Below are 25,865 nucleotides of genomic sequence, written 5' to 3' on the forward strand. Positions count from 1 at the left end.
ACTTCAATTACATTATAAGGTTTACTCACATATCTGATTTCTTCTTTTTTTTTTCGTACTCTCCTCCGTAAACGTTCATACATTTCCACCTCCATACGCAGAGTAGGCTGTCAGCAATCATGCGCTGCTGGCATAAATTTCTAGGTTCTGATAAATAACTTCTTTCTCTCTTGATGTTCTTTCTTTCTTTCTTTTTTTATGTGTGGGAGGAAGGGGGGAGAAGAGTAGTTGCAGAGATCGTTCACTTTATAAAACGTCGCCGTACGGTTCGATCGCAGGGTTCTCCTCTTGTCCGGTGTAACAGGGTCCTACAGCTTTCGGCCGTCTGCGAAGTAACTACGAGAAGAAGGCATAAATCAATGCTTAGAGCTGGGGAGCGGAGGGAACGGTCGCGCTGCCGTTTAGCGGCCTGTCTCCCCGCCGAGGCGCTGGCTCGGTGATGCGTGTCGGAGAGACGCGCGACGCTGCCAGCAGCACGGAGGCCTTGGACCCAGGGAGGCGAGGGAGACGCGAAGTGACACCCTCCTAACACGGCTGCTGCTGCTGCTGCTGCTGCTGCTGCCACCAGAGACGTAAATCAGCGTCGTACAGGCGCGTCACTTTCTCGCGGAGCCTTCTGAGCGGAGAGAACCCTCCCCCTCCTGCTCCTCCTTCTCCTCTCTCTCTCTCTATCTCTCTCTCTCCGGCTTCTTTTTTTTGGTCGTTGACTTTCGTAGAAATAGTGCTGGAAGGCAGTTTGGTGCCGTGCCATCCAACCATAGTGGGAACGACTATCACTGTCTCTTCGTGTAATCTATCTGGTAATTTCACGTAATAGTGAGAGAGAGAGATAATATTTTAATGAAAGGGAGAGATTTTAGCTGGCGTATAGACATCGCTCACATGCTACTCTGCGTGGGGAAGGGAATTGGGAAAAGAAATACAGAAGGAGAGAGGCGCAAAAAAAGTAATAAGTTAAAGAAAATTGGTCACTGGGTTTTCTGGCTCATGTGCAACGGCGTGCAATGCTAAAATCCTTCAGTGTATGCGCCGTCCTACAATGAGGTGACAGAATTCGCTTCGTGAAAGGTGCATGAGTGTCGTAGACATTCATATAGATACCGCTGGAAGGCAGTTTGGTGCCGTAGTCGTCCACCCATAGTGATAACGACTATCACTGTCTCTTCGTGTGAACTATCTGGTATAATAGTGCGTTTCGCGTGCCTCCGTCAGTCTTGGTTCTAGGTTAGTTGATTGATTGAAAAAAAAAAGTTTTATTTTCGATGTGACAACCCTTTGGCCTAGCACGATGAATGGGAAAGGGAAGAAAGTGTGTCGGCCATAGAAGAGGCGCTGCGAGAATCGAGCAGGATCTACAACCGTTGCGATAGCCCGATTTCTCTGGCCAAAGCCAGGATAGAGTCCGGGGGTGCGCGTCAGTGGCATAGGCCCTCCACCAGTCGGATTCACAAACTTTATTCGCGGGCATCACTACACGTATTTGTATTGCAGGAGGGTTGAAATCCTGACCAGTTGGTACATCGTTGAAGGAAAAAATCAGTCACAAAGCAAGAAGGACAAGAAGAGAGGTTCACACCACAACTACTGGACTAGTCCAGTCGTTGTGGAGTGAACCTCTCTTCTTGTCCTTTGTGTTTTGTGAATGGTTTTTTTCCTTCAACGTATTTGCAGCGGAATCGGTATAAGGCACCGATTTTTTTTTTTATTCCGCGCTCCGTCAGTGGTCGCGGGCAGCGCTTCGACTACAAATCCCCCAAAATTGGTTGGTCATGTCCGGTGGATGATATCTTATTATCATATAGGATAACCGGTGGAGAATCCAGCACAAGTATACGCTGCATTATACGAGCCAAGGTATCCTACACATGGAGTAGTCGTACGGGGGAGCATTTCTCCATAGCCGACTTTGTCCACGTATCTCCTTTTGCCAATCACATTACCCCTATTATAGGCCAGTGAGCCATGCTTACTTTTACTAAAGCTTTAGCATCATCATCTGTATCACCACAATCATCATCATCATCATTCGCAGGAATGTCTATGTACTATGTTTAAGCCTAGCTACATTCAAGTCCAGCGGAACACTCCAATTATCCCGCGGTACTATATGGACGCTACCAGTTCTCAAGCAACTTTCGCGGCTCTTGCTGTACGAAAAACACAACGATCATACCCATCTATACACTGAAGGTTCAACCATAGGGGGTGGTTCTGCAGGATAAGTGATTTTTCCTGCGAAAGTCATCACCTTGATGCTCAAGACATCACACCAGACGACATCGACAGCCGCGAAGCTTGCTGCTCTTTGTAGCGCACTTCGCATAATTCGTAAGGAACCACCTCAAAATGGAGTGTTTGTCACGGCTCATTCCTTAGGTCACTCGCTGAGACGGTTGCTCAACATTTCTCTCTGGGTAGTATTAGGGAGAATCTGTGACTTTGTGAAGTTTTACGTTGTGTTGGTTAGTCAAACACACTTAAAAAATCTTGAGCTGCTAAGACCTAGACAAGATCAATACCACGTACACAGCCCTACATAATACCCCAACACGTATTCTTCACATTTGCATTTGCTAAATTGCCAGTTAACCACAGACTCCTCTATACAGTTCACCCCATATACTTTAGTTTATGTAGCCTACCAGGCGGTACCTTTAATTTTGGGACCTCCAGTTTCGAAAAGGATGTATATTTCACACTTGTCCCTTAGAAATATAACTAACTTTACAAGCACGCATCCTGTGCTCTGTATTGTCTGTGCGGCGCAAACCTTAGCAGCACAACAGCTTTTTTTAAAAATAAAACTCTGCTGCTTCGTTCAAGTAAGAGTCCAAAACGGGTATCGCAGTCCTTTCGCACCCTTTGAACTCCTCCCACGACGTCCTTTACTACGCCCTCGAACGAAGGCGCCGACAAGGCATGCACGCTGTGTCACGTGTTCGACAGAGAGAGAGAGAGAGAGAGAAGGGTGCATAGAAAGGCAGGGAGGTTAACCAGAGGTAGTTCCGGTTGGCTATCCTGCATGGGGGAAGAGGGACAAAAAGAGAAAGAGAGCTGAAGGGAGAGATAGAAAGAAATAGAGACGAGCACACGTCCAGACCGCGTACGACAGTGTCCAGTGTTCCTGTACATGCTCCCGCAGGAAGCGTGCACACCTGCGGGAGCATATACAACAGGAGCACTAAGGGTGTCTTTCTCGCAACCCCGCTCAACGGAGGCTGCGCGAGACGCCGCCGGCGAGACGGTGTCCTCGTCGGCGGCGGCGGCGGCGGTCTGGACAACCTGCGACAGCCTGGACAAACTCCAAGGCGAGGCGACCGGGTGCTCGCCACTCTCGGGCCTGACTAATGGCCACTCGACTCTGACGCGACGCACCCCGCTCGTCGAGAATTCCACCACCGCTCGGCGGCTTTGCCGTCGAGCGGGAAAAGGGGGCCACACCCCCCTCCTCCACGTCGTCACCGCGCACGTGAGCCGTGACTCGTTGCTGAAACCGCACGGAAGGAAAAAATGACCAGAAGAGAAAGATGGAGCATTGCGTAACAAAACTGAAGCCGAAAAGTCGTCAAGGAAGGAATTAAACTAGGAGAGACGGGGAGAACGTTACACATCACGCAGCCAGCTTCGGCAAGCGAGCTTTCGGAGAAGCCATACGCTTCGCTTTCTTTCTTTCTTCCTTTTCTTTTTGTCGCAGTATCGGACCAGAACATTACCTCTATTGGCCGAGAATGTTTCGTTCCAGGTAACATTTAACCGATAAGCACTTGCTCGGCCGTCCTGCCATAGCGGGAACGCTAAAACCTACCGTGCTCCCTGACCTGCGCTGGAAACCTATTCAGGCCCTTAAGGGTGCAAATAGGTCAACTCAAACCCTTACACGTTCGCGCTTGTAAGGGTGTGAGTTATGGGCCGATTTGCACCAGTGAGGATTCTTAAGGCTGTAAATCGATTTACGACACAGTGTCAGCGAAATTATATAATTTTAAACCCTGTCATAACTCAGTTCATGATTCTTTAAAACAACAGAGAGTGTGCTGCCGTGTACACCCCAAGCAACCCTCGACAGTCATCTTATTCCTACAGCAGACTGCGGGCCATTTCTTGGCATAAATTGAGATCCTCGCTTGAAGTTTACTAGACATATTGCCTTTGTTAAACAAAAAGCAGTTTCGGCACAACAGCACCGATCAAATCACGATCGTGTTTTATTCAGAACACGTATTATTATCTTTATACTCTGCGTTCTTTCGTAGTCAGATCACCTATGGTAATACTTCCTGGGGAAACACATAACTGTCACCTCTCGTCTAGTCAACGCATACAGAACCGAGCTATTCGCAAATTACCAACAGTTCTCTTTTATTTAATGCTCTCCCGCTGCTTCAGGCTAACCTTATTCTACCTGTATCTGTCTTGTTTTCGAATCATTTAAGTTCCTCTTCTTTTTAAATTGCTTAACAAACAACTTGCTTACGAATTTATAGACATATTACTCATTAATAGCAACTGCACTAGGTCTGCGCATAATTTCAGCTTTCTACTGCCAAAATGTAACACCAACTATGGAAAAATAACGCCCTCGTTTTCCGCATTAAATATACGGAATGACCACATTCATGTAAACAGGCATCTTTGAATACTTTCAAACATGAAGTGAAATGTTTTATTTTGTGTGATTAGTTTCATGCCCGATAATATGTTCTGCTGTATTAGTTAAGCTTTTTGATAAATGTACTTCTTTTCTCATTGCCACTTAACAATGTATTGTAATTTACGCGTTCATTTGCTTTCCTTCTACTTCTTAAATTTTGCTGCGTTAAACCTATGTATAATGTACAATATTTATTTATTTATTTATTTATTTATTTATTTATTTATTTATTTATTTATTTATTTATTAACCGAGGGTCTCGCTGCAGTCGCTCACTTTGGGACCTTCGTCTGCATACTGTCTGTACCTAATCATTGCTTCTTGAATAGGTAAAAAACTGAAACGGTGTGGCAATCACATGTTGGGCCGATACGTTTGGCTTCAATCGTGTTGCGCGATTATCTACCTTAATTACTTCCTTTCTCCACGAACACAGGTATCATGTCGCATGGTAAGTTCTATAATGGATTCCACCGACGCGCTCAGCGTGCGCTATTGCGAAAAGACAACGGGATCGACAGTAGCGTGGCGGCTGCGCCACTCGCAGGTGGACACGAAGACGATCATCATCATCATCATCATCATCATCATCATCATCATCATCATGTTTTATGTCCACTGCACGACGAAGGCTTCTCCCTGCGATCTCCAACTACCCCTGTCCTGCGCCAACTGATTCCAACTACCGCCCGCGAATTTCCCAATTTCATCGCTCCACCTAGTCTTATGCCGTCCTCGACTGCGTTTCCTTTCTCTTGGAACCCATTCTGTAACGGTAATGGTGCAACGGTTGTCTAACCGGCGCATTACATGACCTGCCGAGCTCCATTTCTTTCTCTTGATGTCAATTAGAATATCGTCCATACCCGTTTGCTCTCTGATCCAAACCGCTCTCTTTCTGTCTCTTAACGTTATGCCTATAGCAATCTTCGTTCCATCGCTCTTTGCGCGGTCCCTAACTTGTTCTCAAGCTTCTTTGTCAGTCTCAAAGTCATTGCCCCATATGTCAGCACTGGTAAAATGCATTGTTTGCACACCTTCCGTTTCAATGGGCCGATAAATGTACGATAAATGCACACGTTGCGAAAGCAAGTGATGGCGCGCGTGCATTACCTGGAGAAAATGTGCGCAGCGGTTGGCAGAGCACTCGAACACGCGCGCGTCGATTGAAGCCTATACCAAGAAATAAGCGCGCTGGGCTGAGTGCGCCAAGCGCTGGGTCACGTGTTGGGCCAGCTTTTTGAGTGAGAAAACGTGAAGAGGGATGGATTCACGGAAAGTTGGCTTGCGAAGCCAGGCTGCGCCGCGTGATCCTCCTTCCTGGTTTATTTCTGTCGTTTATGCTCGTGCCGCATGGTTGCACGGGGCAACATCGCGGGCATGCCGGATAATGTTGCTCGCTGAATTATTTACAGTATCACTCTGGTCGCGTAAAACTGGCGGGCGCTGACTGCTTCTGTTGGCCGACTGCGTAATGGGCTGTCGCCAACAGAACTCATTAATCATGTCACTAACCAAGGAGCTTCGCTGCATTCCTGTAACCGGTGTTCGGGAGCTTACAGTCTTGTGGACTATGTCCATATCAGTTAAAGACAGGTACTTGGCGATCTTGGTGATCATTTAGCAGCATAATTACCTGAGGAAGATTCTCTACATCCCTATATCCGGCATTGTTCTTAGATCCAGACCATTTTCTTCCCCGGAGAAAGCCTTATATGGTCTCATTGTTCTGTCGACCTTCAATGTCCGTGGGCGAAAACGCGTCGACGACACAAACTGTCATCAATTGCTCATTCCCCGGTAAGCAAGCAAGATGGATGACAAAGCGAAATAAGATGGATTCGCTCTATCATAAAGCGAATTAAGAAGGACGATAAAGCGAATTAAGTGAATGACTCAAGCGGGTCAAAGACAATAGAATTAAGATTGATGACTATAGGCGATTTAAGAGGATGTCTAAGCGAATTAAGAGGGATGACCAAGCGAATTAAGATGATAAATAAGCCAATTAAAAGGGATCTGTATGTCATATGTCCGTCTTTAATACTTCGGCACTTGGGCTTTCGCCTTCAAGTCGTCTTAGGGATATTGTAAGAGACCGTGAGAATTTTCTTTTCTTTTTTGATACGGAGACATTTCTAAATTTTCTAAACGTGCTACTTGTTCTCAGCCCAAGGGCATCGCAGCATATCCTCCCAACAGAGGGTGCTGCTGCGATAGTAAGGAACCCACTGTAAAACCAGAAATGTGGAAATGCAAGGTGACATGGGCCGGGCTTCTTTTGAAGTCAGAGAAGCGCAGAGCAAAATAAGTTTTGAACGAAGACTCCGGAACATGGATGAAAATAAAGGGATGGCTAAAGTGCATAAATATCTTTACCTGAAAAGCGTAATTGAATGCGAGGGTATTCACCCAGTGAGACCCGTAAGTAACGTACACCTTCCAGAAGCGCTCGGATTTAAAGTGGACGGAAACATCAACCAGTCAGTAGTCGAGATAAGCAAGAGGCGTTATGGTATTGGTGGAAAAAAGGCAGGGGTGAGATTCATACGAACGGACCTGTTACAGGCATAAGTAGCGGTACAATACTTAATGTGTGTAGAGAAGTTCTGAGGAAGAAAAAAGAAATAAAATCAAGGAGAAGTATACAAAAACGATAGAATGAAAAACTTGTACAGCATACATGATTAAATCAAGCAATCTAGGTGACTATTTGTGACTGCCCTGTTTCAAGTTGGGTGCTAATAAATCATCCTCATCACCATTTTGAAGAACACCTGCCTCCGGGCCCTTGCGTTCGGGGGCCACTGTGAGGTGGTAGTGCTATACTGGTACTTACTCACCATAGTATAATCACGCCTTTGTAAACATATATATTACAACTATAGCACACATCGCTCTCGTGGTCATTATATTACTACCTATCTTGTGCGCACTTTACAGGACTAATTGTAGGACCTTTTACAGCAACATTACCTCTACCTGTCACAATTCATCTTTCCATCTCACTGTCACCACACCACCACTTACATGGCGCTCTTTGGCCATGTCTGGGCCCTGCAACACTAAACACCGACACATCATTATCTCTAACTAACCTAATTGTAGACGTTAGGCAGCCAATGCCAATTGTAAATTTTGCTTCTAATGGCGAACACACAACAAATCGGCTCTGAAAACAGGTCAACCATGGTGACGTTACGGGACAGGGGACAATTTCTCAACATCGCACGTGCTGGTTGCGCGACTTCGGCAGAAGAACTACGTGTTTGTATGATTTCTTTTATATTAATGAGTTAGGTGTAAATGTAGACTACGTTTCCAGATGACAAATAATTATCCGAAAGTTATCACGCCGAGAAGAGAAAATGTATGCACGGTGTGCTCGCGAGAGACATCATTGTGTGGAGACGTCTCACCGGATGGCTCCATACGACGCATTGCGTTATTAATCCACAAACGTGTATTATAAGCGAAGAGACGTTCTCCAAATTAGTGCATACTGCAGCAAAGCGGCTCTACGTACGCCCACACCGGCGGGACTATTCCACAAGACGGCTCGTAGCCGTATGCATTGACGAACACGTAGTGCCCGATAGAAAACTTTCTCGGGAAGTTAAACTTCGTGCATCCGTCATTAGCGATGAGCTGTAGGGCAGACTCAACGCTCCTCGATCGAGCCGCACCTAATGAGCGCCAGGGACTCCTCGCTTTCGAGCTCTGCGCAGAGAGTGAAGCGATCTGGCGCGCAAAGTTTCTTTTTAACTATTTCGAAAGAAATTTATAGGTATGCAGCGAAATCTGTGCGCATCGTATATGCCTATGAGATCCAGCATTCTCGATCCAATTTTTTTTTAAAGTTAGGCGTTGTTCTTTTCTCTCTCTCTCTCTCTCTCTATCTATCTATCTATCTATCTGTGCGCGTATGCTTGTGCGTTTTCGAAAGATAGAATCTTTGACATTTTTGGCAACTTCATTATCCGGATGAATGATTACCTGTTTTCTCATTTGTTTGTTGTATTTTTAAAGCCGTCTCTCCTTAACATGTCAATGTGTATTCTTTTCTCTTCTTTTTTTTTTTTTGCTTGTGTGTGTGAGAGGCAGTGAGGAGAGGGTAAGATAGATGATTAATTGCACGAAAGTGCAACTCTTTCTTCACAATTTTTTGCGTTTCTTTATCAAAACGGCATGTTGTGGTCCCCTGCTTACATTCTTTACCGGGGTAAAGTTGCGCTTGTGTTAACAAACGCAAACGTAGATCGTTGTGCCTTAGTGACCATGCAACTCGTAGAAGCATTTTAACCTGTGTTCGTGTGGCCAACAGGGGTGGGGCACAACATTTTGTTCTCACTTATCACTTATAATACCAATTTCTCGTGTTGAACCCGAGTCGCAAAATATGGATTATATATGAGACCGAGCCATGGCATGTGTCCGCCTCTTACGAGGCAGCAGGGACGTGATTAGGCTTAAACCCAGGTAGCACAAAAGAGATACGTAACGTTTTCGTAGCGTTTATCCAAGACGATAAAAACGGGTTAAAGAAGACACGAATGAGAGAACTTCGGCGGGAAAACGTCGGATATCTCTGCTAATGTCCGGCTTAATTACTTTCTTGAGACGATCTAGAACAGGTCTGCAAGACGTATTCGAAAAGCTGGTCTAGAAATAGGATTGGGAAAGACACAAGTAATCCCTTTGCCAAAACTATTCGTAACCAACTTCTAAACGTTTTTAGGACGTTATCAAAAAGCTGGTCTAGAAGCGGTCTTGAAAGGTTTACGATCATCTGAAGCTAATTTTCGCGGCTGACGGGCGCGATGAGACATCGTTGTTCAAAACACGCGTTTAGTTTCGCCTCACGCGACTGGCCTATGCCGCGCAGATGTCGTCAGCCGCACCCGTTGGCACGGCCTAGGCCAATCGCGTGAGGTGAAACTGATTGGGCGTTTCGAACAACGATCTCCAATCGCGCCCCAGATGAGTAGAAGCGTCGGTGTTGACTGTAAGAGCCATGGCGCAGTGCCAAGCACTGTTCCCCGCATGGCCGGCGCATCGTCTACCAAGTCGCACGAAAATGAGCCTGTTAGGAATAATAAATCCTTAATACCGCCTTTAGTAAGCTACGATGCTTACAACCACAATGGGAATGACATCCTGCAAAGAACAAATGGCCACGTCTTGGCAGGTGGCCAGACCAAGCCCTTCATGCCAAGAGTGCATGAAATGAGAACATTGTGACAAAGCAAGAACACTTTATTAAAATGTAATGCTTATGCAAGGTTCGAACAAACTGTGTGAGAAATGCAAATAGAAATAAAAGTACATCAACAATGACAAAAGTCGCAGAAAGGATTCGTAATGAACTCGAAAGTGAACATTCACTAGCACATAAACAAAATTCCAAGTACACATACAAAAATGAACAGAAAAACCTGGAGTGTACTAAAGTGTCTAATTTATCATAGTAAAGTGCGCGTGCTATTAGATGGACTAGAGTTATGCAGAAGTGACATCGGAGCGAATGGAAGAAGTAGACTGAAAAATGCAAGAGTATGAATTGGATGGTAACTGCCTCCAAGCAATGTTACCAATCATCTAGAAGCTTGAAAAGAGCACAAAAAGAAATACCACCGCATACCATCATAAAACAATCCTGTGACAGAAATAAAAAAAATGGGAACAATGCAAAATTGGAAATATTGCCTTTAGGATATATCAAAGAAGGTAATGGCGAGAAAAATAACCATACAGCAAAAAAGCAATAAAGTGAAATTAGTACAGAATACTTAAACGGGGGATTCAGTGTAACAAGTGAACACTACTGTAGTACAGCGAACGATGAGACAGTAATGCTGCATCTTGCCACTCCAGTACGTGAGAAATGAATATGCAAGCCTCATATTAGAAACCCACATAAACATGGAAATAAAATGGAATGCACTGGAAGCTGCATTTGTGTAACAAAGGAAGCAATGGTCATAATAAATAGTAAGTGTTTTATCTAAAAAGCCCTTTACAAGAGGCAAAGTTGTACCTCTCTGGCAAAAATAAAGTTGCAACGAATAATTTGCAAACCAGCAAATACATTAATTAGCACACTGACATGTCACACTTTGCGCACATCTCCAGTCTCCTAAAGTAAAAAAAAAGCACTCTGAATGAGAAAAAACGTTTAACACATGTAGCCCAGAGCAAATTCTTTGCCAGTTCACTCACACTTTCACATCCAAAACCATTTGCCACAAAGTCCAGGCACAGTTCCACTGATGTTTACCAATTCACCCCCACTTTCACGTCCAAAAATATTTGGCACACAGTCCAGGCAGAGCTTCATAGATAAACAGCTTGAGAGCACCCTACTGATTATTGTGCAGTCCCGCTGCTAGAAATAGAACTGCCGCACATGCTGGTAGTGGTTTCAATCTAGACACACTTGCTGCCCTGGACAGGTATGTTCAGATATCTGCACTGGTGCTCCATTTTGTCGAAGTAGACACATTGATGCACTACGCTGGTAATTGAAATGTTTTGAATACGCAAGTATTGGCTTCACCAGAGAGACTTGCCCACATACCACCACTGGCATATATATGCACTTGCTCTTCACTCAGTAGCATTGAACTTAAAGTGTTCCCTATGTGGGAGCCATGTGTAAAACCGGTGTCACACGACCACTCTCGATCGCGATCAAGCCCGATCCGGATCGAAATTATCGATGCGACTGGCTCACTCTCGTAGCTTGCGCAGAGGAGCCATCACGACCGAGAAATTCGATTTGTAACGGACTGGATAGCGGCTAAAAGAGCCCCGTGTGAAACCGGTATCAAATAATGCACAGACGTACGCTAGGAAAATGTGTTGCACAAGAACAAAGAACTGCGACATGCCCTGTTGTGCGAAGCGCGCGAACAGAACACATGTATATATATATATTAAAAAAAACTGCGAGAGCGCTTCGCGAACTCCATGCGCACACATGGCACCCGCACGAACTCGGCAGGCCGCCGTAAAGCGCGAAGGGCGCACAGCGTACATTCCGACACATGTCCCAAACTGCGAACAATCGTACTACCTAAAGCATACAAGTTATTTTATACCAAGGGCATACTCGACTCACGTATGCAGTATGCACAAGCGAGTTATGCAGCGTACATGCTGTATCCATTCGCCAAATAGTAAAATTGATAACAAGCACAAAGCTACAAGGGACTCAATACATTACTACCATTTGAGGCGTCAAATAAAATCGAATTTGGCCGTTTCATATATTGGACAGAATATATGGACACATGTGGTACCCGGTAATACCATGAAATACCCATCACGTGGGTAAAGGGGGCGAAAACACAATCGAGAACCTGAAGCGCAAACGATAAAAGCACGGTATGGTGCACGCAAAATTCTGTCAGTGCGCTGTAGCGCGAGGGAAGAAAATAGGGCGAGCACTTGACCTCACCTTTTGGGATACCACACTAGTAGTGAATCATTAAAAAAAAAGCCTGTTTGAACCAGTTCCCTTGTCTGCAACACTCTTGCTAAACGGGAGACTAAAATACCACGATGATGGCTCTATTGCGGAGATCGGCAAGGTGCGCACAGACAGAAATTTTGCCGCCTTTCTTCGCATTCTGCAAAATGCTTTCTTGTTAGGATCACGCATAGCGGCCGACCCCGACGCTAGGGACACACAGGCACGATTTCGTCCCTCTAACTTTCGTCCTTATACTGCCCTTAACGCCTTAATTACAGCGTCAGTGAAAAGGCGCCTCACATAACATGACAATGAACTTGAAGAGCTGATTAGTGCCCTCCACTCCGCGCCCTCCAATTGAAAACACTACTGATTTCCAAATTAAACTACACAAACAGATCGCACAACCCAAACTAATCACAGAACGTCGTTTTCTTGACGGCAAAACCCTGCAACACTTACATGACAAAGGGCAGCGGCAGCACATTCAGAACAGCCGCTATCATACCACAGCGCAATGCAAGTGCGATAACGTTATTATGCCCGTCTCAAACAGATCGCACAACCCAAACTAATCACAGAATGTCGTTTTCTTGACAGCAAAGCACTGCAACACTTACATGACAAAGGGCAGCGGCAGCACATTCAGAACAGTCGCAAACAGACCATAGTGCCATGCGGGTGCGATAACGTAACTATGCCCGGCTTCACGAATAACGTGGCCGCCTTGATCACATAACAATTGAAAACACTACTGATTTCCAAATTAAAACCACACAAACATATCGCACAACCCAAACTGATCCCAGAATATCGTTTTCTTGACAGCAAAACACTGCAACACTTACATAGCAAAGGGCAGCGGCAGCACGTTCAGAGCAGCCGCAAACACACCACAGCGCAATGCGAGTGCGGTGACGCGACGACGCCATGACGACGCGACTATGCCCCGGCTCGCCCGGCATCACGAATCACGTGGCCACCTTGGTCACATGATTTGACGACGGTATCGCCACCTTGCGCAAGGTTGGATCGCGTTGATGGGTTGTTGAATATTGTAGAAGCCGCTAAAGAGGCTGCTGACGCGCCGTGGCGTGGCGTTTTGAGTCGTTTGCAAAACGTATTCACCCCTCGTTTTTAAGCTGTCTGGCTTCCAACGTTATCAAAACGTATTCACCCCTCGTTTTTAAGCTATCTTGTTTGGAACGTCTTTGATGCGTCGATTTTGGTCAAAAATCCGTTTCAGACGTTGAATCCCTTAATACGACGTTTTCAAGACTTTGTGTGCTACCTGGGAAGTGGCGTACAACTAATCGGGGAGGTTGGAACCACTAACGCATCCGGCTAGTACACTTCGTCTACAGGAAAAACATAAACTTTCCTTAAAGAAACCAAATAAATAAAATTACGCAATTCCCATGCACTGCCGGAATCGATGCTACACGAAACGTTTTGCCGCTTGCTGGCTATGTCGCATCGTCTGAGATTCTGCAAAGCGTTACCAGATGTACGCACGTGATTTTTCTAAGGCGAGCAATTTTGCGTGTGACTCTATAGGGTGTGTGTGACGACGGGCAAAAGACGACGCCGGCGACGACAGCAAATGACGGCGGCCGTACGACGAATGGTGTTTTATTTGTACTTCGACGAAGAAGCGTTGCAGCCTGTTCCGTTGAGACCTGGGTCAATCTTGAAGGCGGTGCAACGTCGCACAGTATCTACGCAACGCTAGCTGCCATAGGGAAAACTGAAAGAAACTAGCACGTTCTCACTGTTGCTGTGCGACGAACCGCCCGCACCAAAGCGTATTTATTTATTTATTTATTTATTTATTTATTTATTTATTTATTTATTTATTTATTTATTTATTTATTTATTTATCACAACAAGAATGAGGTGCGGTTTGATGCGAGAGAAGTACCTGTATGTGTTTAAACACTTGTTGAAAAACAAAACGCTGGTTGAAAAAGGTGCAGCACGGTAGGAGCCTCGTGCGGGGCTGGCGTCCGAAGAATTCAAATTTTGTATTGTGTAATATGTAGATACAATGACGTTTGTATCCATATCATAAATATTAATTCTCACAAGTTCAAATAACCAGTCCTTATTAAATTATATTCCTCACAGTTAGCATCTTTTTTTATATTATTTTTTACGCTCACACCGCCCGATTCATGGCCGATCCCCCAGAGTGGCTTCCGCCAGCTCATTGAGGACAAACAACAACAACGCGACTGATCAGTGCTCTGAAAAATAAGCGAAGCCTTCTGCACCCCTCTCACGGCGAAGATTTCTTTATTGCTCAAAGTATGCCTGCGGCAGTGGGGCCTCGTGGGTCGAGCATTGGGCTGTTGCGCTGGGAGGCCTACGTTAGATCCCATCATAGGACACGTAATGTTCTAAGTTGAACAGGTCAGGCAACGAGGCGAGACAGGAACCTACCTACCTATTGCAAATCGCCTGGTATGAGGAAAAGAATGCTACCCTTAAAAATCAAATAATAATTATAGAAAGGGCACACATTTAGAACGCGGAAACGCGAACACATACAACGGAACAAAAGACAAAACAACAACAACGAACGTGAGTCATTGTGCGCGATGAAATTGCTCTCCTAATATTTTGTGAACACGGCCGCACTACTAAGAAATCTTTCGAGCTACATACGACTCCTCCGCGTCGTCAACTAACAGCTTATTCGTTTCTGTAAAGGTGACGTGACAATTCGCACATCCTTGACTACCGCCCATCCCCCCCCCCCTTCCCCCAATGGCAAGCCGGTTCTACAAACACACGAGTCCCGTCTGGAAGCTCTCTACCGGCGGCACGTGATGAAAGAGCTCTGATCAGACACTAGCGGAACAAAATGCTACCTGCTTCCGCTGAAGCACCGTAAATCATGCACTATGTAGTCGCTCGAGAGCGAGAGCTGGATGCTCTACTCTCCCAGCGCGCCCTGAGCGTGTTTTTGTGCTGCCAGTAAGTATATACGGGCCGCGCTGAGCGTCGTACACTCGTTCTGTAGGTGCGCCTCACTTTCTTGGACTGACGCCAGGTGTCGCAGAGGTGGAGGAGTAGGGGGACCGACGTGGGAATGGCGGAGTGACACAGATATCTGGCTCGCACCCTGCTGCATTAGAACCATGCACCGTGGAGCTTCCCACTAAAGCTAATTGATGGATAGTTACGGAATGTACACTGGGATCACACGATTAGCGCATATACCCGCAGGCACCCACGTGCACACAATAAAGTTGTTCACGAAGGTTCGTTAAGGTCGACCCGCCGCGGCAGCTTCTTAGTGCCTACGGCGTTTCGTTGCTAAGCTCGAGGTCGCGGGATTCGATCCCGACCGCGGCCGCCGCATTTCGACGAGGGCGGAATGCAAAAAAAAATTTAAAAGAAGAAAAGAAGTAAAGAAAGGTGCTCGTGTACTTAGATTTAGGTGGGCGTTAGAGAACTCCAGGTGCTCAAAATTAATCCGGAGTACCTCACTACGGCGTATAGGTTTAGAAGTGTAGGTTTTTTAGAAGCATTTGCATGAACTGTTAGAAAATACGGCGGTGGTTTAATCACCTGCGTTCAGGAGTTTAAAGATTTAGATAACGGTCCGAAGCATCAGGCGATTTTAAATAACAGTAGCTGGACGGTCGTTTTGCGTCAAGAACCAGCAGGAATTGGTCAGATGCGTCATTCTGAGAAATTCAAGAATTGTGGCCATTAATAGAGACTCTTACAAAAGACGCTAAGAATAAATATTCTGAAATTATGATTATGGGCAGTAATTTACGTGTTGTTGGAAGGTTAGTGGTAGATCCGTATAGTGAGCGTTTGTATTCCACGGAGAGTGTGGATTATGGCTATTTGCATCAATGTAGAAGTAATGTAGTAGATAAGGATACAGCAATTAGGGAGCTTATCAAAAGGAAAGGCAAGAAGCTACCGGCATTTAAGATAGAGCATGAGAAAATGGTGCAAAAAAAGACGTGATGGTGTTACGCTAGAATTTAATTAAATTTGATTAATTTAATTAGGGTCTCTCAGAAACATCCGCATCACTTTTGTAGAGCGCAACGACAATTATCACTCGATACTTGGAGTAGTATGCCTATAGGCGATCAGTTAGGCAAACATCTCCAGCTTAGTAAAGCCAGGATTTCTCTCTGCTAGAGGATGTGAGTCCCCTGCAGTTTCCGCCATACTACTGCAAACACACATTCTCCAGGAGAGAGATTCTGACTTCAGTGAGAAGCTGGAAGTGTTAACCTATCACATTTAAGCGTCTACCACGCTATACACCCTGCGTTGTATTCTTATTCACTGGCCTCACTGCGACGAATGCGCAACGCTCCGTCACACGGTGTGGGCATGCGCAAGCGCACCACAGCTCACGCCCATGTAACCCATGGCACCGCACAGCCCTATAGGTGGTTTTCCAAAACCCGACATCTATGACGTGCTTCGGCTTCTCAAAATCACTTACACCGTATTCAGCCAGCAAAATCATAGCCTTTAAGATGCGCATTTTAAGTCCAGAGGGCGCCACCCTATGAGGCGTGGATTTAGACACCACCTATGGGATGCAGCACTGTCAAGCTCCGACTCGACGGACCATTTCGAAGTAGTCGACTGAACAAGAAGGGCAGCTAAGACCGCTGGACTATACTGGACTGGACTGGGCTGAGGGGACCACCCAATGGACAGCGGAGAAGATACCCACGTGCTGCTCTGATTAATGTTTGTTCTCTCTCTCTCCACAAGAGGGAACTCTGGCGCTGCGATCGTTCAGATAAAACGGGAATTATGGGTAATACGTGTACTTGTTTAATCTCGGTGCTTGAGGCTTCAGTCATTCTTGTGGCGTTATTTGTCTTGAGCTAAATTTTCAAGCAAACACATTTTAAAGCACAGCTTTTAGGCACCCGCTCGTGCGTTTAACATCGGCATCCCTCGGTGTCGTACTTCGGCGTAACCGAGCGAACGCGCACAGCGAAGGATGAGAGCGAAAGCGGAGCGCAGCGGGTGATGAAAGACAATGAAGAGAACGCGGTGAGGGAAAGACGGAGGAAGTGAATAAGGCAAAAGGGGTGAGGAGGAATGCCTAGTGCCGCGCAAGACGGGCCCTGCGGCAACGACCGCTACGAGATGGCGCCAGAGTAGCGCGCCATCGTCTGTTCACTGATGGCATGCTACGAGCGTGTCCACCAATACCATATATGGAAACGAAGCGCTGCATCAGCGGAGGTCTGTCTGCGGGGGCTGCTGTGAATCACGCCCGCGCGTCTTCCACACGATGCCTCTCGCGATCTCCCGATTGGCGAGGCAGTCGCGCCACTTTTCGCTCCGTTTGCAACGTACCGCACGACACAGATTGCCCGCACCAGCCAATATATCGAGAAATGAAAACATATAGAGCTGCGTTCAAATTTCGCATTAGGGAGTACCGTAACCCTCGGTAAATTTTTTATATATTATCGATTCAACTACAGCGCGCTTGATGACAAAAAGACCAACATTAAAACACACACACACGAGCGCTGATGTGATATTTTTGTGAACGCAGCCAGGTAATAAGACTCTGCGAACATGCATAAGCGTTTAGAGTTGCTGTATTTATAACGCAATGTCTTGCTGAAGATTATCAATTTGCGAAGCCGGAATGTCCTTTGAAACCATAAGGAGGAAGTTTATTTGCAAATCAGATGTACTGCCCATCGTTCCCACGTTGACTGAATCGCTATGTTCACGTCTCCCGTAGACGCTAGCACCAGAGTTTCCTACAGTGAGTATTGTAGGAAACTCGGTCGCGAGCTGTTAGCCGTTATGGAAGCCTTGGGGTGCTTGGGCAGTGCCAGTAGTGCGTAGACGAAAAAAAAGTGCTCCGTTTCGTTGATGTTTCTCTTGCGCTGACGGCACGAATATGAACACGAACACAAACCCCGTTAACTCCAATTTCAGCACCGCATGACTGTAAGTACACATCCTGCCTATTCAGAGTAATACTTTGAAAATAATGAATATTTAGCTCAGTGTGAGGGAGAGCCGGCTCTCAGCAACCTCGCGCATTGTTCAATGGTATCGGCTTGGAACAGAAGCGGTACGTTTTGGTCGTCCTGGAGTAAGCGGTTGCTATAAGAGTCGTGGCCACGAAGTCTCAGCGTCTAAGCCGGAAGAATAATGCTTATATTAGAAGCACCGGAGAATACGCAACTTAAAGACGAATTCTAGACAACACTCGCTTGATCCGGTGTTTCAACTACTGTCGATGACAATTAATTTACCAAACGCTCAAACTCGCACTATTTTCGATATATAGCCACCGATAACATTGGCGAAACTTCCGAGACACGCAGGCGCGTCTTGCGCCGAGCGATAGCGCTTAATATTTATTAGCCTGTGAAAAGCGGTCACTGAAGAAAGATAAGCAAGTACACGTGTATAATCAACCCCCCCCCCTCACACCCCTACCCGTTAGAATCATCGTCGCGATGCTGCGAAGAAACACAAAAGTGAAAAGCAAGGACACCCCTAGTAAAGAAAAAAAGAACAAAGCAACAAAGTTAGGTGGCGATGTCGAGATTCTCTTCGTCGGGGACGTGTGGCAACATAGCGTCGAGAGTCGTCGTCAGGCTCCTACCGCAAACCAGCCTGAACGGCGGGGCCTCCGTCGTTTCTTGCACCACCGTGTTGTGTGTGAAGGCTACGTGCGGAATGACGGCATGCCACGTCTTGTGCTCGACGTCGACATGCATACACTAGCCACGGCGCCAGTGATCTTTACGGGCAGCGCAAAGAAGCTTGCTCGATGCCATTAGAAGCCCTACATGGCGCGTTAAGAGAGAGAGAGAGAGAGAGAGGTTTAATGATACGAAATGCAGAGAGGTCGGCCTGAGATGTATTCCTCTAGCCAGCTATTCGGCGTTGGCGGAAGGGGAAGAGGGAAAGAAAGAAAAAAACGGCGTGTTAAATCTTTCAAGAGTGCCACAAAGCTGTAATAATACGCACGCTGGAGACGCATTCGCACCATCGTTGCCACCGTCGGCGTTGCATGCCGTCCCGCTGACAGCGCATGCGCGGATTGAGCGCGGGGGATTGCAGCGTCTCCCGATACACGTAGTGCATTTCACTGGAAGAACGACGACACGAAGTGGACGCAACGTCAACGCTGCACTTTGGTCGCGGAGCAAGCGCGACGTTCTGCCTTCTGCTGCAGGAATGAGCGCACGCACAATATAAGCACACTAGTGTTCCTGCTAATCTGCGGTGTGTACGCTCTGGTGTAAGCAGTAATTGTCAAGCTAACGCTATGCAATATTTCCCTGGGCGTTGCCTAATTCAGACGGTTTCCCGTCGGTCACATTTGGTGCAGCGCCGAGGCAACGGCTCTGGCGGCGCCCATGACGCCAGCGTTCTGAGACATGATCTTGGATTGTCCGCGAAGTGACACGGACACAGACAGGAACAGAAAGGACGAGTGCTCCTATCTGCGTCCGCGTCACTTCGCGCTACAGTCCAAGATCATGTTACCGTACCAACTCGACCAACTTGCTATCCTTTTGCATTACGTTCTGAGACGCCTGGTCGCCAGGGTAGCGTTGTCTCAAATGCTGCATCGCGCCAACATGTCGCCCCGCGTACGTTTCATATTACGCATGCCGCCTTTGATGAAATGTTTAGCCGAGAGCCAGCGCTGGGTTTTCCGTGACTTTTCTTCTGTTCCCTGCCTCGCGCGCTGGCTACGTGCGCAACCTTTACTCCACCCCCCCCCCCCAATTTGTTGCAACCGCCCTTCTTTCGCTGATGCAAAAAAAAAAAAAAAACTGTGACTGTCCGCTGCCTTAAGCCAATTAGACGACAGACTGCTCACAGAGGAAAACCTATCGGGACCCTGAACTCGACCGCCATCCGCGTGGAAGGCCTCTAAAGCCTCACTGCGGTTTTTAAAGGCAAGTGGGCTGCGCGATCGCCCTTTAACATGCTCTGAACGCTGCTGTGTGTGTGCGGGCATCATCTCTCCCTTCTTTTTTTCCTTTTGTTTTTCCTTGCATCGCCTCCAGTGCAGACAGAAAGAGAGAGAGAGAGAGAGAGAGATTAAACTTTTTTAAGATCAGATGAAGTTGGTCGCTTTTCTTGCGGGTGGCCCCCTCAGTTCAGAAAGCCATGTGACCTGGCCGCCTACCTTGCCCTGTCCACCAGCTGGCTCCGGTCATCATGCAGATTGAGCCTGGTGAGGTGGGTCTCCCATTGCTCCGCTGCGAGGGGGGGGGGGGGGAGGGGAGGGGGGGCATATCGTGTGTCGCTTACTGGGCTTAAAATACTGGTTATCGTCATCACGTTCCCATGAAATAGAAAAAAAAATATTCTGAAGATATGGAGGCTCCAATACTAATGAAGTGATTTCCCCTTAGTGAGGGCGGCCTTATAACACGAAATATTTGCATACGTGCCACTTTCGTACCCTGTGCACAGCGCGTCACCACACAGAGTTGCCTGTCAAACAGTGCCATAGAACACAAAGACGAAGCCACCTTCCAGTGAGCGGGGTAGCAAACCAGGTTCAACCAAGTTACACCTCCCTGCATTGCCTTATCTCTTTCTTTCTTCCTCTTCTCTTACGCCTCCGCCAGCTGTACCTTTTCTAGTGCCGCACCGTTTTAAATAAAGAACGGTACGCGTCCTGTGTCACTGCTGCAGAGAGAAGGAGAGAGAGAGAGAGACGCCTGTGGCGACGCCGCTCGGACAGCCGCGCTGTCGCTTTCGGAGACGCACACGCCGCCGCTCTCCGTCACTCGTTTCCACGAGCGTTTCGGTCTCTTTGCCGGGCATCGCCGAGCCCCGAAATAGTGTCTTCCCAGCCCCGGGCCGCACAACCACGCGTGCCTGGCTTTCACCCCCTCGTCGCGTATTTATAGCCGCGCACAGACCACGCGCTTCGCGTCTCGCGCGAGGCCCAGTCGAGGCCTGCGCGCTCTGCGGTGCGGGCTCGATCCTAGACCTTGCATTGGTCTCCGGGACCTCGAGCTGCTTCAACGGCCGTAAACTATACATTCCCACTCAACTACGATGTCTCGGTGGAGTTGGGAAGACATAGCTCACCTAATCTACTCTTGCAGCATGTTGGCATTCGAGAGCTAGGACCGTCCTAATGTCCGCATTGAGTATACATCAAAGACGGTCATGCCTTGTGCTAAGGAACGTATAATTGGCCCGTGGACCAGCGCTGCCCCTGCGTCTCGCACAACGAAGCCGCTTTTAACCTTTCTGAGGGACGGTCTCAGTGGGACTCTTCAACTAGTTTGCGTATTGCGCATTGTGATGCGTCCCGTGCATGTTTTGTGCACCTGGCGGGCACTACACGGTGCTTACATCATTTGCTTCCTTTGCTATGTGTGTGCTTATTCAGGCAGCAAGCTCGTCCTGTCTACGCCTCCACATGGGATGTGTGTTTATTTGCGCACTTGATCTTGGTAACGGCTGCAACCACGCCCTCGCTCGCACTGTCGCTTCTACAAGTGGCTGTCGGTGGCCGCAGTGCCGAGCAGCGCGGTTTCTTTAAGCGCCGCGGTAGCTTCGCTATGGCATTCAGCTGTTGAGCACGCGACCATGGCGGTTCGACCATTCCCGACTTGGTGTCTCTGAGGTCTCGGTTCGATTTCGTGTCTCTGAAGCACTGCCCGAAATAGAATTCAACTAGGCGTGTCACTTTATCGCCTTGCTTCTTCCACAGTTGAAACTTTTTTGCTTCCGCAGTGTCTTTCGACCATGCATATATAAAGGACGATCAATCGAACGCCGTTGTTTAGAGGATGCAGCCTGTGGGCTTCAGAAGGAAGGCTATACTACTCGCCTCGACCACTTTCGCCGCAGCGTAAGGCCTGGCTGACGCGCCGAAGCAACATTTTAAGCTGGATTCTCATGACAGCTAGTACAGCATGCTTTGTTCGCGTCATGGTAGCCCAGGCGGTAGATACACCTGTAGGTGGCTATGCGTTGCATTTAGCAACTCTCATGTCTTCCTTATTGGAATGGCCAATAGTCGCACGTGCGACACATGCCGCTGTGAAGAGACGCTCGTACACGTTATCCCTGTCTGCCCGCGTTATAGTGCCGAGAGAAAACGGATGTGCAGAATGTTGGACCAACTGTACAATCATCCACTGTCAGAGCTAACAGCTCTAGGTCAGGGTTCCAAAAGAACATCAGCGCAGGAGGCCTTATTCGGGTTACTAACATTGCTGCAGTCTACGGACCTTCACGATAGACTTTAAGAACGCCGAATAGAGAGAGAGAAAGGAAGGAGAGGAAAGGCAAGGAGGTCAACCAGACAAGAGTGCGGTTTGCTGCCCTACACAGGAGGTAAGCGGGAATAGAAAAAGAAGGAGAGAATGACCGCTGCGCGCGCACATTCGGACGCACAGTGGAAGTACAAATGGACACTGACGTCGGGGCACTTCAAAAGTTGCAGTAGCGCCCGAGTATATCCTTTTGGGCCAAGGACGGATACGGCGAATGATATTTAATAACGTGGGACAAAACGTACACACTGAAATCAAGGCCGTAAAAGTTCGGACAAAGCGATATTTCGAATAAAGCGATAGCGCAGGAACGAATGTTTGCAGTAATTAAAGGCCGTAGTCTGATGTCCCAAGGTCGACTAGTAACCATTCCTCGCTGTGGTTCTTTTTTTTTTGCGCGAAAATAAAAAAAAAGAAGGAAGGCGTTCAGTGTCGGCGTGGCGCTGCTCCAAGGGGTTCCCAGAATCTAACCCTCAGTGTGAGCTCGTCGTTGAGCGATGAGCCGTCACGATGGAACTCGCAGGCCGCGCCAACTTGAAGGGAAACCCCTCATATCACCGGGTAAGGTGACAGCACGCATACACACGCGCGCCCGCCGGCGCACGCTACATGACGGATACACGCAGCCCGCCGATAAGGGTGCAACCGCGAAACATTAATCCGCGCCCCAGCCGCGGGTGGTTGCTTCACAGAGGCCGCGGCGCGATTAGCGCGCAACCAGCTCGCTGCAGTGTGTAAGCATCGCGCTTATTTTTAACATCGCCGCCTCTTGTGTATACCTGCGACACCGTTTCTCACACCGTGTATTGGCGCGTTAGGACAAGTTAGGACAGCGCGGCGCCCAGACGCGACAGAAACGCTAGCGCGGGAGACGAAGCGGCGGCGTGTCTGAGAGTTGTCTCGGCGGGACCCGTCGACAAATTCCGGCTGCGCCGGTAGCGGACGGGGCCTCTCAACTGTCACGTTGACAAAGTGGCATATATGACATAGTGGCAGATAACAGAACAGCGTTCAAAGCGAATAGCTGCTTGCGTGGCATTGCCAAGTTTTCCACAAAGTGGCAGCTGCAGCCCGTGCCAGACTGTAAAATCTTGATTTCAGCCTGTTGGTTCGTACTTCGTTAGGAGCCAGTGCGACTGGTTCGAAGTCTATGAAACACAAATAGAGAATAGAAGGCTTGTCATTGAGAAGGTAGAAGCGTTTCCAACCAAGTAGGGGATTTATTTAAACCTAACCTTACATAGCCTATTCGGTTATATTAGGATAGGTTAGGTCTGGTGTGGTATATTTAGGTTAGGTTAGGTTAAGTTAGGTTTGGTTAGGTGAGAAGAGGTGAGGCTAGGCATGTACTGTAGCACACGGTCTATGCTGGGATACCGTATAATGTGAGGTTCCGGATTATTTTCGACTACCTGGCGGTCTTTGTTGTGCACCTAAATTTAAATACACCATCGCTTCCTTGCTTTCCACCCTCATTGGAACGCGCCCACAGCTACAGAGACACGAACCAACGACCTCGTGCTTTGAAGCAGAATGACATAGCCACTGGGCTAACTAAGGCAGGTTAGAGAAAACATAAACCAGATATAAAAATCAGGGTAATAGCAATCGAAAGACTAGCTCTCTTTTTTTATTTTATGCAACATGTCACTTGTGGCGCCGGACGTCGGATATACCATGTATTATCTCGCAATTGACGAAACTAATTGTGTGATGTTCACTAATTAAGCGGCTAATTAATAATCCAGGAGACGCGTCCCAGTCGTAAAATGAAGCTACTTAAAACATGAAGTCCACTCATTTGACAGGCACCCTGTGCCTTTACAGCATCAATTTCGAAAATTGCATCGTCGAATTTGTGGGAAAGTGTATTGCTGATCTGTAGTTAACTTATCAGCGCTGCATTTTCTTTTCGCGGAATAGAAGTAAACAGCATCACTATCTCACGCAAGCTATGAACTTATACATAATATTTGTCTTCTTTGTACACTGTAAGCGTGTTTACAAATTTGGGACTCGTTATTGGTGCAGTCTAATTATTAGACTTGTAAACTTGACACTTCCTTTTCAATTTTTACTTATTTAGCGATTTCCGGCAAGTTCATGGCTTAAATTAATATTCTACGTCCAACAATCGTTCAATGTTGCCTTTCTCGCTTAACACAACAACCTTAATTCAATTTTGTCCAGGGGTAGCCTGCTGAGAGCGTTTCTATGTTTCAAATGCATCAGAAGGGAAGTGGAAGTTGGCCGGAGCTAAATCCACAGCACGACTCTAAAATTCGTTTTAACTTGCGTATCGAGCGGTGTCATCATTCTCTGGAGCCAATAGGGAGCCACGAATGGTGTTTTCTAGTACAGGCAGGTTCAATTAATAGGCAACTGCCGTAAAGCATTGCGAGTGCTTCCTGCCTCGTTTACCTGCAGTAATCAATTATGCAAATAAAGGAGGCACGGGTCTTTCAAACTGCAGTAGATCAAACCGCCCGCGGCTACAATTTCAAGGAATTTCTGCATTCACCGTTGACGAAAAGGCACTGGGGTGACAAACGTAACAAACTTCATTCTCATTAGCCGCCAATCACCCATTCAAATAGGTCAGGCTGGTTCCTCGAACAAATGTTTACTACAAGAAACACAATGTATGAAGCAAGACTGGTTTGTTCTCGCCCCAATGCTACAGGTCCGGGTTTAGAGAGACGCTGCATCTAAGGGCGGCTTCGTATGTTTGTACCATGGAGCGTAATTCAATTCAACTGAACGGAAACTCGGCGTGCAAATGCTTTTGCATTCGGCATTTATACCGGAATGCGGCCGCTGCCGCTAAGAGTACAACCCAAGACCTCGTGCTTAGCATGAATGCCGCAATACCTAGAATGCCGTAACAACCATGGTGACTGCAGGGTATGGCGTAGAACAATTTCATGATTCATTCATTCATTCATTCATTCATTCATTCATTCATTCATTCATTCATTCATTCATTGGATTAAGCGCCCCAAAGCCGCCCTGAGGCTATGAGGCTCGTAGGAAATGAACACGGTGTTCGCGAAGTATCCCGGGAAGTATTCTTTAGAATGCTGGGCTGTTGGGAGGAGAATTTTCTGGCTGTCGCGCGCGATGACACCAGGTCAAACCTGCGCAGTACGGTCCATTACGAGCTGCAGCACGCGACCTTGAACCGCACACAGTGTGACAGCGTTCTATAATCTCCGTCGCGCGTATGACAGACCACTCTCGGACGAAGCGCTCCTCGAAGGCGACTGAACTGCATACGAACACTTGCGAAGTTGTGACTGCCAGCGAAAATTTCTCTGCGGGCGTATACACACTGACTGTCGCTTCAGTATTATTTTTTTTTCTCATCTGTTTTTCCCTCTTTCCACTTCCCAAGTGCAGAGTAGCCACTGTGTGAGACATAATTACCGCTAAAGGGCGCACGAAA

The 25,865-nt window shown here is 47.3% G+C and overlaps 1 protein-coding gene across 2 annotated transcripts in view; it reads right to left on the minus strand.

The window, feature by feature from the left end:
• LOC142589615 (uncharacterized) overlaps positions 1–25,865 on the minus strand; it is a 56,745-nt gene that overhangs the window by 15,014 nt on the left and 15,866 nt on the right. Inside the window, exon 2 of one of the 2 annotated variants that reach the window (XM_075701118.1) lies at positions 20,305–20,377. The exons of the other annotated variant lie outside the window; for it this stretch is intronic. The gene's annotated coding sequence lies outside the window, so the exon portion shown is untranslated. The remainder of the gene's footprint in view (positions 1–20,304; positions 20,378–25,865) is intronic. 2 annotated transcript variants of the gene reach the window in all.

The sequence above is a fragment of the Dermacentor variabilis genome, chromosome 8 (assembly GCF_050947875.1).
Source record: "Dermacentor variabilis isolate Ectoservices chromosome 8, ASM5094787v1, whole genome shotgun sequence".
In the NCBI taxonomy this organism is placed as follows: Eukaryota; Metazoa; Arthropoda; class Arachnida; order Ixodida; family Ixodidae; genus Dermacentor; species Dermacentor variabilis.